Raw genomic sequence first — 6,414 nt, forward strand, 5'->3', positions numbered from 1 at the left:
CAATGCTAGCAAAATTGAAGGCATGTAGGACAAAAGTAAAAACAAAAACAAAACAAATCATGTCAGCTAGACATTATAGGCAGCTTCTGATGTTACTCAGAGACACAACCTTATGGCAAAGTGCCAGATCCTCTGGTTCTTATAATCTTTCCACCCACTCTTCTGCAATGTTCCATGAGCCTTAGAGATGGGAGTGCTTTGTAAATATATCTATTAGTACTGGGTTCTACAACTCTACCTACTTATTGGTTCTAGTATTCCATAGTGGTCACCATCTATTGCAAAGAGAATTTTCTTAGATGAGCAGTGAAGACTGTATTTATCTGTAAGTATATGAACACATTTTTATAGATCTTTATTGGAGATTATGCTGTTATATTAAATTAGTAGTTTTAGATTCTCTACCAATAACAATGATTTCATTAGCACTGAGTAGTCAGCTAGGTTATCCATAGCATGCACAGTATCTCTCTTCTTAAATGGGTCTTAAATTCAATTAGAAATAGTTGGTTATTGCAAAAATATGTGTGTCACAACTGTGCCCATAGGGCAATTGTGCTATGCTGGTCATTGATGTGGTTCATAGACATCATAGGAAAGTAGGACTATCCTTTGCCTTCTTCCTTTGAAAGCTTATATGGTTCCTTCTAGTACCTTAAGTGTTAGTCCTCAGAGATGATAAATTTAGGTCAGTTTCAGCTCAGGGACTCTGTTTCTGAAGTTTATGATATCATCAGGAATAGGAAGTACTTACTTTCCATCTATGGGACCAAAGATACAATAGCAATTAGCTGTATGTTTCCGAAGTCCATTAGACAGCCCTTGTTAATAACTGAAAAGGAAGGTTCTCAGGTCTGGTTTGAGAATTTTTATTATGTGGTCTTTGACTCTTGAAGAGTCTCAGCTCAAATGAGAAAAGTTTGTTTAAACTATGCATGTATATTTATAAACCAAAGTACATGCATTATTTTTTATGTAAGTAGTTAACAGTATGATACCTTGTAGATTTTTCAGTGATCCTTATTGTTATTTTCTCTCTTACTTCCCCTTTCAAGAAGCTCCATGTTTTCCTCATCTTCAATCACATAATTTGTGTTTTCAAAAAAATGTGAGATCCTAAAACAGGGCACAGCCTAGAACTCGCTAATAAAAGATAGTAAAATTCATTGTGAGTGCAATCTACTAACAGAAATATATAACAAAAGAAAATGAATATATTAATTGCACAAATGTTTTGAACATAGTGTTTTCACTATAGATAAAATAGATGTACCCAAATAATATTGCAAGTGCTAAGAAATCTACTGTCATCTCTGTTCCTTAATTTTTTTCCAAGAGAGAAACATCTTATACTTAAAGCATTATCTAGGTAGTAACAATTGAAGCAAATTAATGTTCTTAGATATGTATAAGCATTCAATATTCAGAATTTGTCTTAGTATCATGTTCTGTGTGTCTGTTGGGTGGCATTATTTATAAGTCCCATCTACACAAGAATTAACTACATATGGACATCCTTAAAATGAACAGATAATTCTTTAGAATTGTCTTCTTTATAAGAAAATGAGTCTTTAATAAAGTTTTCACTATTCTTGAAAAGTCAGAAAATGGCAACTCTTGTTATGATATAAACTTCAAAAATAAATATAGGCTGGCTTCCTGGCATCTGTATCCACAGTTCTTTCTAGACTTTCATTATTATGACTTCATAAAATTTTGATTTCAAAGGTCAGTAATGAGAAACCACTCAACAATAACAAACTTCATCCTTCTGGGACTAGCAGATGGCCCACAACATCAAGTTCTGCTTTTTTTTTTCCGGAGCTGAGTACCTAACCCAGAGCCTTGTGCTTGCTAGGCAAGCGCTCTACCACTGAGCTAAATCCCCAACCCCAAGTTCTGCTTTTTATCTTCCTATGTTTCACATACATGCTTAGTGTAACAGGAAACCTGATTATCATCAACCTTACCTTGATGGATCCCCATCTGAAAACACCCATGTACTTTTTCCTCAGAAATTTTTCATTTCTAGTAGTTTCTGTTACCACAGTTTGTATTCCTAGAATTCTATACAGTATATCAAGTGGAGATAATTCCATTATCTATAATGTTTGTGGAAGTCAAATACTCTTTGTTATTCTCTTTGGAGCAACTGATTTTTTTCTCTTGGCAGCTATGTCCTATGATCACTATGTGGCCATCTGTAAACCCCTTCATTATATGACCATTATGAATCCCAGGGTGTGTATCTTACTAGTTATCACATGTTGGGAGCCTGGCTTAATGATTATTATTCCATCCCTTGGCATGGGCCTCCAACTTGACTTCTGTGATTCCAATGCCATTGATCATTTCCACTGTGATGCAGGTCCCCTTCTAAAGATATCCTGTTCAGACACATGGGTAATAGAAGAGGTTGTTATACTTGTGGCTGTCTTTGCACTCATTATTACCCTAATCTGATCATGTTTTATACATACATCATCAGAACAATTCTGAGATTCCCTTCCACACAGCCAAGAAAATAAGGGAGCTGCATCTTCATCTGCATCAAGCCATCAGCCAAGGATGAAATGGTCATAAATAAAGGAGTTTCAGCCCTCACTACTTCTCTCACAATTCTATTGAACCCCTTCATTTATACCTTAAGGAACAAACAAGTGAAACAGGTGTTCAGTGACTCTGTGAAGAGAATTACACTTATATCAAAGAGCTAGAAGTTGTAATAAAAAGATTCTCTATTACCTCCTTTCAGATTTAGTCTTTGCCATGATATCCAATATTTCACTCAGATCTTAACCTTAAGAAACTCATTATTTAAAATAAACTTCTATGTTATCATCACTAATGCTGAAACTACAAAATATACACCCAAGAAACTAATGTTTTCTGCAATCTTACCTGGTCTCCCCCCTCCCTACATTGTTCTAGGGAAGAAAGAATAGTAATGATATTTAAACATGTACTCAAATTGGTGTCATTTTTTCTTTCTCTAGTGCAATGTTATCTAAAAAAATCATAAAACCAAAAGTCAGAGCAACTGAAACTGAAAATAACATTACCAGAGATTTAATAAAATTAAAAAAATAAGGCATCCAGGACAACTAAAATAATTGGGAAAAGAGAAATGAATAATATCCCATGATTAGTCAATATTGGAAAAAGTATCCACAATCACTGGGAAGATGTATTTATTATTTCTTTATATTAAATAGGAGAAGTTCTGAGTCTGGAGAGATGGCTCAGTGATTCACAGAATGTACTGCTCTGCCAAAGGAATGGATTTCATTTCCCAGAACCTTTATTTGGTAGTTCACAATCACCTGTAACTCCAACTCCAGTGAATTTGACAAACCCACAAACCCTAGTAGAATAGAAGTAATAATTTAAAATCACAACCAAAAAAGCCAACTGTTAGACAATTTCAAGGCAGAAATTCAAGGAAGAATGGATAACTTTATTACTAAAATTATTATGCAAAATAGAATCTGAGGAAATATTTTCCAATTATCTTTATTAAGTTACTGTTACTGTGGTACCATGATACTAACACCGCACAAAAACAAATACAAAAAATTAGATCAATATCCCTCATGAACACATATCAATATAAAAATTCTACTTAAAATGCTTGCAAATTAAATTCAAGAACGCATAAGTAAAGAAATCCAATATGATCAAGTTGGCTTGATGCCAGAAATTCAGGGATAGTTCAATATAAATAAATTGATAAGGTAAACAGATGCAAAGACAAAATAAAATTATCAAATCCAATATTCATTTGCAATAAATGAATATGGATAGATGTAGATTACAACTGTCAAAAAAGGAAATCTTCAACCATATTACAGCCAACATCGTCCTATCCAGATAGAATCTCAAAAATATTTCCACTAACATTAGGAACAAGACAAGCTTATCCACTCTCTCCATACCTATTCAATATAGTACACTTTGTCTTAGCTAGAGAAATAATACAAATGAAGGGGATCAAGAGGACAAACACAAGAAAGAAGTCAAAGTATCCATATGTGTAGATGATTATTATTCTCTCATAAATCAACCCAAGGAAAATATCAACCAGTAAAACTAAGTAATTGATAAATATGTTCATCAGTGTGGCAAGGCATAAATTAATACATTAAAAATAAGCACCTACCCTATATACAAATGTCAAATGAAATAAAACACAAATCATTGAAACAACTTTTACAATAACCTCAAAAAATGCCTTGGGGTAACTCTAATTAAGAAAGTGAAAGAAGGGGCTGGGGATTTAGCTCAGTGGTAGAGCGCTTGCCTAGCAACCGCAAGGCCCTGGGTTTGGTCCCCAGCTCCGGAAGAAAAAAAAAGAAAGTGAAAGAAGTATATAATAAAAGCTTTAAGACATGGAAGAAAGAAATTAAAGTATATACCATGCATAGATAGAGTTATCTCCCATGATAATGGACCTGTAGGCTAAATATTGTGATAATGGGCATCCTGCCAAAAGGAATCAAAAATTCAATGTAATCCCCACCAAAATTCCAAGACATTTTTAACAGAAACTTTAGGTAACAATTTTCAACTTCATATGGAAACATGAAAAATAAGATAGCTAAGATAATCCTTAATAATAAAAGACCTCTTGAAGGTATCACCATCTCAGATTTTTAAGCTGTGTTACAGAGATATAGGAATAAAAATATCATGGTATCAACATAAAAACAGACACATGGATCAATGGAATCAAATTGAATTTTCAGCTGATACTTTATACACCTCTGGACAAGTATTTAGACAAAAAACCCACACATTAAAAAAGAAATCTTCAACGAATGGTCTTGGTTAAACAAATGTGCACATGTAGGAGAATGAAGGTGTAGATCAATACCTACTATGCTAAACAAAGCTCAATTTTAAAAGAGTCGAGGACACCAGCATAAAGTCAAGTATATGAAATCATATATGAGACAGTCAAATTGAATAGGACACTGATAACATATTGATAGTAAAACTGTTAGTGAATGGGATTTCATGAAGCTAGTAAAAACTTCTAAATAGCAACATGTATCATCATTTGAGTAAAACAGAAGCCTACATAATTGAAAAATTTACTGATTATATATCTGATACAGCAGTTAGGATTTATATATAAAAAGAACTAAACAATACTAAACATCAAGAAAGCTAATAATGCAATTTAAAATAAAATATAAAATAAAGTTTTCAAAAGATGAAACGACATGCTGAGAAACACTGAAAATCAATTTCTAACCTTCTTAAGCATCAGGATAATGCAAATTAAAGGGACTTCAATATTATGTCTTAATTCAGTCACAATGACTAAGATCAAGACAACAAAGTTGGCAGAATATGAGGAAAGGAAAATTCACTTGTGGGAGAGTTATTACAAAAAAACAGTGTGGTAGTTCTTAAAAAAAAAAACAAAAAAAAACCTAAGGATCACTCTAGCTCCTTGGACATGCACAAAATATTCTACATCTTGTTCCTTCATGTTCATCGCTGCTCTATTAATTATTGCCAGACATTGAAAACAACATGTGAAGTCCACCAACTTATAAATGGATAAGAAATTGAATTATGGTATATTTATGGAATATATTATCATTACTTTATAAATATTATTCTTCTGTTAAGAAAAACGAAATCATAATTTTTAGGTAAACTATTAGAGCTAGAAACAACCATCCTAAGTAAGATAACTCAGATCTAAAATGAAAAACACTTCATGTTTTCTCTCATTTGTGGATATTAGCATTTAACCTTTAGATATGTTGTGTTTCAAGGTTTAGGTAGCTAGTAGGGATCCATGAAGAAAGAGAGGATCTTCCAAGGAAGGCTAAGTAAACTACATCAATATAAAAAGATAAATGGCAATTAAAAATATTATTAAATAGTGATAAAGGTGACATGTCATAAGGAAACCTACCACTGTAGGAATTTTCTAAATCATATATATGAGAAGAATTTAAGAAGAATACCAAATAATGATGGAGACAATGCCCCCAGTAGAATATTATGCTACTAAATAGTGCCGGAAATGAATCATCTTGTTGAATCTTCTCCAAAAGGGTCCCATAATTTCCCCCTCAATATCATAGGTTACTGACAAGTCTATTGGTTATCCCCAACAACCTGATGATAAGGCCCTATTGCTAAAGATGCAACTTACTGATTTTATTGAATATGATGAAATAAAGCTGATAATAAACTAAAAGCTTAATCTGTACTTACAGTTCATCTGTACTTCACAGTTCTGGAAGGTATTCTGCATGCTACCAAAAGGAAAACTAATCATCAATATCTGGAAATCATGTGACCGGTAATAGTTATTTGCCTCAAGATATTGTGAAATAGTGACACAAATGTTATGGAAGTAACCAACCATTTTTAAAAAATTTGGATCCACTC

The 6,414-nt window shown here is 32.9% G+C and overlaps 1 pseudogene; it reads left to right on the forward strand.

Annotated features, from left to right (window-relative positions):
* The first annotated feature begins 1,735 nt into the window (after positions 1-1,735).
* Positions 1,736-2,717, forward strand: LOC116889956 (annotated as a pseudogene).
* Positions 2,718-6,414: the final 3,697 nt, after the last annotated feature.

This window comes from Rattus rattus, chromosome 1, assembly GCF_011064425.1.
Source record: "Rattus rattus isolate New Zealand chromosome 1, Rrattus_CSIRO_v1, whole genome shotgun sequence".
Lineage (NCBI taxonomy): Eukaryota > Metazoa > Chordata > Mammalia > Rodentia > Muridae > Rattus > Rattus rattus.